The sequence below is a fragment of the Paroedura picta genome, chromosome 8, assembly GCF_049243985.1.
Source record: "Paroedura picta isolate Pp20150507F chromosome 8, Ppicta_v3.0, whole genome shotgun sequence".
Classification (NCBI taxonomy): Eukaryota; Metazoa; Chordata; class Lepidosauria; order Squamata; family Gekkonidae; genus Paroedura; species Paroedura picta.
Window position 1 is genome coordinate 80,808,213 of NC_135376.1, and position 12,785 is coordinate 80,820,997.

The 12,785-nt window shown below is 42.7% G+C and overlaps 1 protein-coding gene across 2 annotated transcripts in view; it reads right to left on the reverse strand.

The window, feature by feature from the left end:
* SHLD2 (shieldin complex subunit 2) overlaps window positions 1-12,785 on the reverse strand; it is a 40,735-nt gene that overhangs the window by 26,970 nt on the left and 980 nt on the right. The gene's annotated exons all lie outside the window — the stretch shown is intronic.

Below are 12,785 nucleotides of genomic sequence, written 5' to 3' on the forward strand. Positions count from 1 at the left end.
GAGCCTCACACTGGAAATGGATTTCTTGGCATTATCCTCCTATTCTGTTGGTTTCCCTGCTTCAGCAGCAGGAGAATCCAGCTTGTCCTTTTTGGTCCAACAATCAGCACTATGAGCCAGCACCAAAATGGTGAATGCGTAGAGGAGTTCCCTTAACTGATTGTTGAGGGCAGCTCCACCCACAAAGGGCTGGGGGAGGCCACAGCCAGCCTACTTATGTGATTTTTCACAGTCGATTGTCACAGCCAGTGGGCTAGACCCACTGCACCACATCAGCCTCTGACAGCATGGTGGAACTTTGCTTAAGGACTAAGGCAGGTGAGGCTTACTTGATCCCCTGTTTGTGGGCTAGAGAGCAGCTATAAAGTGGTCAGCAAGATGCCAAGCATTACTCTCCCATGGATCACCCAGCCTGAGTAGTGAGGCCTTAAAAGGGCGTGGTCCCACAGTTGGCCATTTCATGTCCTTACTTCCCAGATACACTTCTGTTAGTCCAGGAATGGGGCAGTTGTTTCCAGAAATTAATATCTACCATTCAATACAAATGGTTTTTAAAACACATATCCTTTTCACATTATTTACAACTATTATACAACTATTCATCTCTTCTGAGACAGTATATATAAATGATATAGATATATGATATAGAAAACTAAACAACCATTGGTTACTCACTAAAAAGGATCCTTCTCCTCTGAGGTTAAGGAGGACATCTTGGTGGGTGATTCCTACTACATACCCAAATATACTTCATTATCAATGTTTTATCAATGCCTTCCTTATGAATGTTGTAGTGACTTTTAATGTTTTATATGCCTTTCAACTATGTTTTACAATGATCTAGTAATGTGTATTTTGATAGTTTTTAATGGTATTAAAATGTGATTTTCTCATGTATATTTTAAGTTGTTAGCCACCTTAGTGGACCTTGTGAGAATGCAATTTTTAAAATAAATAATCCCACTCTTCCTCCCAGGATTTAGAGAAGTACCCTTTCAAAGGCATTATGGAAATGATGGCTTTATTCAAGAGTACTTAACTAAACCGATTGGCTTGAAAAATTATCAGGTTCCTGTCCAAGTTAAAACACAAGAGCTGGCTTATTTTGACAAAAACAGAGAGGCAGGATTTATTATTTTAAACATTTTTTATCAGGAGTCTGTTTAAGCAGCAACCCTTCATTATTTGCTCATGCATAGGAACACAGCCCTAAACACATTCCACTGTGACCTTTTATTTGCTTTTAGTGTGTGTGTGTGTGTGTGTGTGTGTGTCTGTGTGTATAAAGTGCCAGTCAAGTTGCGGCAGACGTATGGTGACCTTGCCTCTTGCTGCATAATGACTCTGGACATCCTGAGGTCTCCCACCAACCACTGATCAGGGGCAACCCTGCTCAGCTTCCAAGGTCTGACCATAAGGTTAGCCTGGGCCAAGCTGCTCAGAGCCAGTCGATTTCAATACATTAAGAGAATCCAGCACAGGCAGCTTGACATTAAGAAGCAACAGAACATTATGGTCCATTGGTCTGCATTTCTCTGGGCACACAGAAACAACGCATTTTAATTGGTTTGCATGGCACAAAAAGAGTTAAAGACCGCTACAGATAACACTTGCAACTGGCTAGAACTCAAAAACTCTTTCCCATTCCCTGTGTTAATTATTAGACGGTTTCTCAATATGTTCTCCTCTGAGCGGCCAATCGAGCTCTTGCCTTTTATCTCCAAAGTGGTCAGAGTCTTACTGATGGGTCAATGATCTATCAAAATGCGACTAACTGCATCAGCAGGATTTGAGCTTTGCAATGAGCTGCATCCGTTTCTTGTAACGACTCTTACCAAACTGTTAGAACACGTTGGGGGGGGGGCGGAGGGCGGATAGCATTGCTCAAGCTATGCAATACAACAGGGATAATCTCATGCTCAGCAACTAATTCAGTGGTCCATCATTCTAATCACTTGCCCGTGCCCATTAATTGGGCCACACAGGAAGGATTTTTGCACACATGATGTTTCTGAAGTTTCTACTCTGGACAACTGTTGTCTGTCCCAATGTTAAATTCAGGCTCCCATTGCTTATGAGAAGACTCTCATTTAGATTTGCTTAGAAACCAGCAACCTAGAAATCAATGAAACGGTTGCATCTTGATACAGCGGCTGTGTCGGTTAAGTCAAATGTATCCAGCGGGTTTTTGTGCACCTAAGAGTAACAGTGTGATATTTATCTCACAGAAAGAACTCAGAGCAATGTATACAAAAGCACTGCGATTAAGAGTTCATTTAATATGGATGAACACAACCCCCTTCAATACAATATAATCTGAAGACAAATTCAATCCTTGGGACTTGAAACCGAACCTACACCCTGCTTTCGACTTCAACTCGACTATAAATCTGATTTCTAGTAAATCACAGACTTTGAACAGGAAGGAAATCACTCACCCAGGGTGCTGGGGTGAGGGTGGAACCTCAAGTCACAAAAGTTCTTATATAATCATGGTCCGGGCCATATATTGTTTATATTTGCCTAAGAGAATGCTCCCAATTTCTTTCCATTTTCTTAATAATCCTACGGCCTTTCTGGCTGATCTCCTACATGCTCTTGACCAGGGGTAGTCAACCTGTGGTCCTCCAGATGTCCATGGACTACAATTCCCATGAGCCCCTGCCAGCAAACGAGGAGAATGCAAAAGTTGGCTTGAAACTCAACATCAAGAAAACAAAAATGATGGCATCCGCCAGGGTATAATGTAATAACATCCCTTGAGGGAATGCCAAAAAAAAAAGGTATTCACCTGCAACAGAATCTCCCTGGGGAAGGATTCCAGAGTTATGGTGCCTTGGCCTAGAAGGTCCTCTACTGGGTTGACACCCACTGAATCTCAGAAAGCATGGGTTCCTGAAGGAAGGGCTCCAAAGACAACTTTAACAGGTTCACAAGGGATTAGGCCATCCTTTCAAGCATGCTGTTCGCAAACCATACAGGCCATTTGAAGACCAACACCAGTACCTTGAATTGTGCATGGAAACAAACTGGAAGCCAGTGAAGGTGGACCAAGACTGGTCACCATACTAACAGCAACCCTCTATACCCACTGAAGTTTCTGAACACTTTTCAATGGCAGTTCCACAGACAGCAAATTGCAGTAACCTAATCTAGATGCAACCAAGTAATGCACCACGATGACCAGATCTCTTCTGCCTAGGAAAGGCTGGAGAACCAGTCAAAGCTGGTAGTTTTAAAGATAAACTAGGGCTTTCCAGAACACTGGCTATGAGGACGAAATTTTGTATTTCCTAGAAATCTATGATCTGGAACACTTGGCCTACAAACATTCATACAGTCAGGTGCTGTTTACACTTGCAATGCGTCAAAGAATGACCAATTTGAAATGTTAATGCCTAGTTAATTGAATTTCATAAAGCAATACTTTCCTATTTTGATGGTTCAAAGCATTCTCTACTCCTAGAGTACCAGTCTGTGCCGCAACATTTCCTTTAGAAACAATGAATGAACTGGGTTTGCTAAATTTTAATGTCCAAGGCAATTAGATTTTAAATCATGAAAGAGTTCACCTCAGCATAGCCAGAATGATGTGGCTTCTCAAGTAGAAGCGAGGCACGATAAAGTGGGAACGTGTCAAAATATTTGATCTCATAATTCTGCCACCCTAGGAGAAGGATACCATTTGGACTTTCTATCACAAGACAGAAAAGACAAACTCCTTAATGGACTTTTGTATAGTCTCCCTTGCCATGAGAAAGGACTCCTGGATTCTATGTGCTTTATGGGCATCTTTGTGTCCCTTGTGCAATTCACAAACATTTCAACCCTCAGGGGGTATCCTCCTCCCTTAGGACAGCAAGGCTGCCAATTATTGCAATCTGACTTCAGTCCAAGAATCTATTACACATTAGCATAGTCTTTACATAAACCCAACCCATTTAGTTGACTGCAAACGGAAAGTTGCTATCATTCTTACTCATGACAATGAAATGGCTTCCTCTGACTGATGGACTGAAATTAATCTTCAATGCTCTGTATGTTGTCAGACAAAAGGGCCATAATAATAAGGAAACTTATAGCATAAAGACCCCTTCCCTTGTGCGGGCAAAAGGGGGGAGGGGCAAAAGCCAGAAGACAGCGGGCAAAGTGACGAGATATACACCTTCAAGTTATAATACATTTATCTTCATTACTGGACTATTGAACATAGCATGTCTGTTCATAAAATAGGGTGTTTCTGTTCATGCACTAGAGTGATTCTATAATCCCTGTTTATTTGAACACACCTCACCTAGGAGATTCATGTTATGTATTTAATGCCTGCTGTTTTGACCTCTGGAAGTATTCTGTCCTATAGTTTACCAGGTTTGCAGAAACAATTCTAGCAGGCTCAGCTGGGCTAACTAGATGTGTTCACACTGAACGCTTACTTTCAAGGCAATGACAGCTTCAAGGAGAAAAGAACCAATCTGCATCTGTCCCTTAAGCCAAGCATTGTCTAACACCACAGAACAGGGAGAATGCTACACAAACAGTGTGTCACAGGGTAGCTACAATGGTTTTAGGAGGTCAACATCCTCACTATGAATCTTCAAGGACTACAAATGCACATAGGCTTGCCAAAGAAGAACAGCAGGTTACGGAGCATAGTGCCAGAGAAGCACAGACATACTGAGCAAAGGAACTCCACACTGAGTTTAGTCCACTACTGTTCACTTTAGAAGTTTTCATCTCTTTCCAGTTCACAGCTGGTGTTCAGATCAGACATGGGGATTTCAGCCATTCACATGCTCTCTTTCATCTGGAGGAACTTGCAGTAGAAGCTCAGGCCTATTCCGCACAAGGACCAGTGTTGTCAATTGCTTTCAGAAAGCAATAACGGAATTTAAAATAGTGGAATCTCGGCGTTCTGCATACCTGCAGTTGTAGTGGAATCCAGTAGCGTTTCATTCGTTCCCCACAGGTTTCCGGTCTTGTAGGAATCGCTAGAAAGGAAGCGATTTTTTTCTGTGCTTGTTCCCGCCCCTGGCCGTCAATCAAACGAACAGCCAATGGGCGGTTGTTATCATGCTCCTGAAAAGCCCCTTTCCCTTTAAGCAGAGTTTTAAAAAAAACACGCACACACAGACACACGTTTCAACGAATATGCCTTGATTCTTCCGAACGTAGAGACCCATCTAGCTGGCGTGTGCTGCCCCGAGTGAAACCCCCCCCCCCACAGGCTCGAATTTCGGCCGAAATTAAAGGGAACTGGCAAACAGGGGGCTGTGTTGTGCTTGGGGACTTAGGGGAACCTTAAAGCACTTCTGTGGAGGGACTGTAGCCGGAGAAGCCTTGCTGGGTGAATCAAGCCTCGCTGGTTCGTTGCTTTCACCGCTCGCTTCGGGAAAAAAATGGCGATCGCTTCACCGGAAGTTCGGAGGAGAGAGCCACGGGGAGGGACTTTGTTGCAACCGCGACATTGAGAACGCACAGGTCTTTTTCGCAAGTGTTGCAGGTTGTTGGCAGGAGTGTAGCGATTTTCTGAGGGTGAATACACTTTTCCCGATTCCCCGGAAATCGCTACAACGAAGCAATTTTAGCGCCAGTGTTGCAGGAGTGATGCAGATTGTGTGCGACGTCATGTGGAACATCAAATTAGTAGCGTTTACCATATGTAAGACTTCTGCTACTTTTAACTCGTGCAGAATGGACCTCAGTATTTTAATAGGAACTTAAAAGTTAAAGTGATCTGTCTTGTGTACCCACACAATGTCCTGGGATGTCTCCTAAGTGCTTGTCTTGTCGAAATTGCACAGATCTTTTTCAAATAGTTTGCTTCCACTCTCCTGTGAAGGCGTTCCTTCAGTTCTCATAGATCCAATGTACTGAATGACTAGATGAGAGCGCTACAGAAGTCCTTATGTAGATACAGTCCCAAAGTAAGTCACTGATATCACTGGTTCTGCAGTAACAGAGACTGATGAGTTCAAGGCTCCTCAACATTATTCTATATTGGTTACAATTTTCTAGAAATTTCCATGCAAGAAGAAAGAACAGATACAAGAAAATGTCACTTAAGTACAGCAATCTGATCCATTCGCTGTCAGGGGCTCCTGGGAATTGTAGTCCATGGACATCTGGAGGCCATAGTTTGACTACCCCTGGTCTAAGAATTCCAACGGGTCCTTAGATAGGTCACAGAGTGGGTGGTGGGCCCAACTCCCTCTCTGTTGCAAAAGGGTCCTTCTTGTGCAGTAGTCCTGGCCTATGACTTTGGCAAACAGATGGTGCATAGGATCAGAGCGAGAGGGTAAAGCAAGCCTGCTTGCAGCGGGGTTTGGTTTGGAGCCACAAAGCAAAATATAGACAGTAACAAACCTTTATAGGAAAAAAAAGGTTTCAGTCCACCTGCACCTTTAAGACCAACAATATGCACATGCACATGAAAGCTTATGCCTTGAATAAAACTTAGTCAGTCAAAGGTGCCACTAGACTCAAACTTTGTTCTGCTTAAGACCAACTTAGCTCCCCCCCCCCCCGAAGCAACCTTTTATAGGGTTATTTGTCGTAACAAAGATTACCTTTGGTATGTACTGAAGGATTTTGCTTAGTCTTGGGAGTTAGGATGAAATCCTATCCACCTACCATATTAACCCTGGGTACCTGCATGTTTTTTTTTTCTCAAGTGAATCACCTTGAGCTATTTGTTTGTAGACACCTTGCAGTAGTGGTCCTCCATGCTGCTTGCAGACTGGATTGCGTGGTTTGATTCAGGGCATTTACACAAAGAAGCAGGGTTTGACAGGAAAGGGCCATCACACCAAAACAAGTTGCACAAAATTTTAAACATTATCCTCCGGCAACAGGAGTCCTGTTATCCAGCCACACAGAAATGTATCATCCCTGGGTTAAATGCAACAGAGGCAAGAACTTTTGTGAAAAGTTCTGTAACCAAATTTATTTGCTTAGCCTATTTGGCTGAAATCTAAATGCTGACAGAAGGTCCCACTATTTTTGATCTCTGCTGCTGTTCATTAACTTGGTTTCTATGAGGATCATGTATGCCTTTAAGTGGAATACAAGGATTCCCAACCAGGGGTCCTGAATAAAATGAAATTCAATAGGGACAAATGTAAAGTTCTGCATTTAGGTAGGAAAAACCATCGACACCAATATAGGAGGGGGGAGATTTGTCTTGGCAGTAGTATGCACGAAAAGGATCTAGGAGTCTTAGCAGACCACACATTGAATATGAGTCAACAGTGTGACTCTGTAGCTAAAAAGGCAAATGGGATTTTGGGCTGTATCAAGCACAGTATCTTGTCCAGATCACGGGAGGTGATGGTACCACTTTGCTCTGCTCTGGTTTGGCCTCACTTGGAGTACTGTGTTCAGTTTTGGCCACCCCAGTTGAAGAGGGATGTTGACAAACTGGAGCGTGTCCAGAGGAGGGCAACAAAGATGGTGAGGGGTTTGGAGACCAAGACGTATGAAGAAAGGTTGGAGGAGCTTGGTCTGTCTAGCCTGGAGAGGAGACGACTAAGAGGGGATCTGATAGCCATCTTCAAGTATTTAAAGGGCTGCCATATAGGGGATGGAGCAGAGTTGTTCTCTCTTGCCCCAGAGGGATGGATCAGAACCAATGCGATGAAATTAATTCAAAAGAAATTCCGTCTAAACATCCGGAAGAAGTTCCTGACAGCTAGAGTGGTTTCTCAGTGGAACAGACTTCCTCGGGAGGTGGTGGGTTCTCCATCTTTGGAAATTTTTTAACAGAGCCTGGATAGCCATCTGATGGAGAGGATGATTTTGTGAAGTCTCAAGGGGTGGCAGGTTAGAGTGGATGAGCAATAGGGTTGTGAGTGTGGGGGGTTGGACTAGATGACCCATGAGGTCGCTTATGACTCTATGATTCTATGACCCCCAGGGGACCGCGGGATCTCTGAAGGGGGTTCACGGCTTCCCCCTCCCTGCTTAAATGTATTCAGCCACAAGCTAGGGAACCAGCCACTTCCATTGCTCCCTTGCCCCATCTGAGCATGTGTGAGTTCTCTCATGGTTTCTGTAGCTGGGAAGGGGTAGAGCCTGCACACCTACTCCCATCTTAAGCTGCTTTCTGTCTATCCCCCCTCCAGTCCTTCTTGAGCCTGCCTATTAATGCAGGTGGTGATGTCATTTCCAGCGTAAACAGCACTTTCGGGAGGTGTGACCAACTGACATCACTTCCGGGGGCCCCCAAAGCCTGAAGAATCACTTCAGGGGCTCCTCCATGGTCAAAAGGTTGAAAAAGGCTGCGTTAGGATAATGAAAGAGTAGGCGCTTCACTCACTTTCAGCACTCCTCACAGCATATTACAGTATTAGAACCTGATCAAGTTTCTTTCGGCTTCAGAATCTCTAGGTGAAACAGTCCTACTGAATCTGTATGACATGTTCTATTGAATGTCTCTGGTATCACAAGGCAAGACAGAAATGGATTAAACCAGAACAATGGATTCAGTCCTCAGCAGATAGTCTTTCTAAATTACCAGCAGATTCAAGAGTAAAAATTACTAATTTTAGCTGAATTTTCAGTTCAGACAACTTACAAAAGGACAGTTATTTTTGTAACATGTACAAGCCATGTCTGGTCTGAATTCTTCCTTTCTCATATCCCCAGTAATGTTTGATTTCAAAAATGCTACTTAAGACCTATAGGAAGGAAGGAAGGACAGATTTAATGGATTCTGAGTTAGTACAACAGGAGAGATGGAAAGAAGAAGGAAAACCCGATTGGATGCCAAGTGTGGCCAAAATAATTGTCTTCTTGATTACTGTTTTCATGACAAAGCAGTGGCTCCCTTTTAGTTCTAAAAGACTAGAAACAGGTAAGCTGGCTCCACACTTCACTATCACAAAAGTATTTGAACATAATACTCTGAAGCCAATGATCTCAGATTAAAAGACTTGTTTAAAAAGTCATGTTCAGAGTTCAAAGAGAGCTATTTGGAAAACTGTGTGCAACTCTTCCAGCACCAAAAGTTTTTTTTTTTACACAGTATTTACATTATGATGGCTGTGAGCATAGATTGCCCTACAAAGGGGTTAGACAGATTGATGGAGGAGAGGTTCATTGATGGTTACTAGACATAGTGATATTAAAAGAGATCTCCAACATTTGCAGGCAGTAAACCACTGAGTACCTGTACTGGGAGGAAACCACTGAGTACCCGTGCTGGTCTCTATGCCCTGTCTGTTGGAATTCCAAGTCAGATAGTTGACCCCTGTATGAAACAGGATCCTGGACTAAGTCCACTACTGGTCTGATCCAGCAAGGCTGTTCTTGTAAGGCACAAAATCAAACTGCTAGAGTTTTCAAAAGCACTATTTCCACTATAAATACAAAGCACCCAACTACTTGCATGCTAATCAGAAAGATAGAGGGTCACCGTTTAAACAAAATGTTCCCTGTTTATATAAACAGTTCTGTAGATTGTTTAAACCAGGAAGGAAACTGGTTTGCAGCCACTGATATTGGACTGTCAAGATACTTCTTGATCAAATGCCACTGACCTCCAAGATATCTTGGAGTTATTGAGGAGCCACCCAGAATTCAATCCTGCATAAAATTTCAGGTAGAAAAATAAAATATGTTTGAGAGCTCTTTCTCCAAAAAGGAATCCTTTAAAATTCTTGAATGAAACTAGTGTGAGATCAAAGGATGGTGTTCCAATGGAAATATAGAAGAAGCTAGTTTTACATACCCCACTTTTCACTACCTGAAGGAGTCTCAAAGCGGCTTTCAATCCCCTTCTCCTCTTCTCCCCACAACAGATACCCTGTGAGGTAGGTGAGGCTGAGAGAGCTCTGAGAGAATTGTGACTGGCCTATGGCAACCCAGCTGGCTGCATGTGGAGGAGTGGGATTCTCCAGATTAGAGGCTGCCACTCTTAACCACTATACCAAGCTGGCTCTCACACCAAATCCAAACACTTTTTAATTAGATTTTTTATTAGATTAGAGTCCAGTGGCACCTTTAAGATCAACAAAGATTTATTCAAGGCTTGAGCTTTCAAGTTAGTCTGAGGAAGAGTGCTTGCACTCGAAAGCTCAAGCCTTCAGCAACACATGTCACATGTTTTGCAGCAGGTAAACCAAGTGGCACTTTGAGAAATGATCCAAGAAAAGCACATGGATTGCTATGCGTATGTTTCATTTAGTCCAAGGTCATCATATTTTGGGCAACTGTTCCATATGTGGAATGGGAATGTTCTCCTCCATTGCTGTCATGCCCTTGCTTCTTCAGAAGCAATAAATATGGTTTCTGGGATCACAGAATCCACTAAGGGGAATGGCTGTGAGCATACATGGTTTGGTGCATAGAGGGAAAGGGGAATGAAACTGCCCTTCCCCTCAGCAGCGCTGCACTTGAGGAATGGGAGGGAGGAACAGTTTTAACAACTTGTCTTCCCTCCCTCTAGCCCCCACCCCACTCCCCGTATGGTTGCTCCTTCCTGCTCATCCCACAGTCCTGGAATGGACATCTGCAAGGGGTAGACACAGCTCGAGGAAGGGAGAACTATCCCTTCCACACACAGGAGTGGTAATATACTGCTCACCATTTTAATTGTTTTGTGTGTCATGCCCTGAGCCAACCAACTCCTCTCCACATCCGTCAATAAATCTTCCCTCAGCTTTGGACCCACAGCAGTTCTCGCCTCCTCTCCATTAGCTGTGTGTACCATGCTAGGTGCATGCTCTCTCCAGAATGGCACTTGCTCCCAAGAGCCATCTACCTTAAACCTCAGACCCAGAAAAGGCCACTAATCCCCGGCTACTCCTCCATGCCACAGTGCCCCTCATTCATTTCTCACAAATAGGATGCAAAATGGCAAACAATGAAGACCAAAACCTGTTGTACAAACTGGGCTCCCCCGAACATACAGAAATTCGGGTCCTTGCTTCCCCAGTGGCATCTTTAAATGCATTCTTTTACTTTGAATGGGTTCCTATTATGTGCTCCCATTAGGAAAAATAAAGCACTGAAGCCACAGCAGTAAGGGCAAGGATGCTCACCTGATCAAAACAATGGACCTCCTATGAAAGCCCCATGTGTACTTCATTATTTCCTCCACCCTAGGTCACAAGAGATCCTTGGAATCTACAGATCCCATTCTGCCTTCCCCATTAAAAGTACAGATATACTGACAGTTCTTACTTAAGAAACTATTTTTTTACTGCTGAGTGAATGGTGTTTCCTTTAAACCTACATTACAGATCTGCTTATTGTCAAAAGGTCTTTTAAAAAGCTGCACTGAATAGCTTCAAAATAAAAATAACAAATGGAACCACACCCATTATTAAATTAAAACCACAAACAGGAACAACTGGACAGCAGTTTTGTCTGAATCATACACCACCCTGATCAAGTTACTACAGACAAATTAATGGCAGGAGAATGAATCTGAATATGGGGGACAGATGGGGATCCATGTACCATCAGCATACTTAGTGGTAAGAATGCTAACTAGATTGACGCTCTTGTATGCAAACAGCACAAGAGAAAATGAATTCTTGGAGCTTATGAAGCTTAGCAGCTGCCCCTGCAACAACCAGCTATACCATCATAGTAAAGACTATCCTCTTGTCCTTAATAAAACACCTCTGTTTTGGCCTCAGTTCTAAAATGGAAACTATGGCAAATTTTATTCCAAGAATTCTCATCTTCCATTCAAACTTTGCCCATTCAAACTTTGCAGATGTTTATCTAGAGTTTGGAAGGGTATACATTTATTATAAAAAAAGGAACCAATAACAGTATAAATCACATAGATTCCAGACATGGGCAATCGGCATATTGTTTCTGTTTGGTATTTATGGAAGAGTCTGTTCGTATCTATGGGGCAGTCAATATAAACAGCACAGGGGCAAAGTTTTCTCTGAGTGTAAGTAAGCTAGTAATATTATTCTGTTGTTGTATGAGGCTACATATTGCTTATCTGAAAAGTCAGATAATCTTGAACTAAGTCATTATGGCTCTTCTCACAGAATCCTGGGAATCAGGATAAGCCCTCTCTCTGTATGTGCGTGTGTGTATATATATATATATATTACCGTTTTACCCCCCAGCAAGCTGGGTTACTAATTTTACCGACCGCGGAAGGATGGAAGGCTGAGTCAACCTTGAGCCGGCTGTTACACAAGTCTTAATTATCCTAAGGAAATACAACTATTTAGTACAGTCTCAAGCACTTTTACAATGGGTTTCAAAACAAACAAAGGACGTTTGTCTACACTGCAGACTTTATTTAGAACTTGTGAGTTGGGGTGAAACAATCATTTCACACACAAACATTCATAATCACTGCAAATGTAGAAAACAATTATTTCAAACCATGTCAAATACATCCTATGTGGCTAATTCTAATGATGTGGTGAACAAAAGTTCTGCTAAAGACATATGTTGGAAGAGGGTAAATCAGTTCATAACAATTCCTGATTGGGGCTCCATTCCTCTTATTCATTCACTCACTCTTTGATTTATATACCACTGCTCTCAAAGACTCGTGGCAGTTAACAATAAAATGGTAAAAAACACAATTGTTGCTGTGGACTAAGTACCCAATTAAAGGAGCAGTCATTTATGTTCTAACTTTCTTGCTCATATCTGGGCTAATGAAACACTACAAAAATTTGACCCAACAAGTTGGCACTAGAGTGCTTAATCTTACATGTTTGAATAACTGTTGACCAACAGCATCAAAATGCAAGTTGCTGGGACTCTTTTCATAGCTGCTCACAAGGATCCCAGCTGTTTCAGAG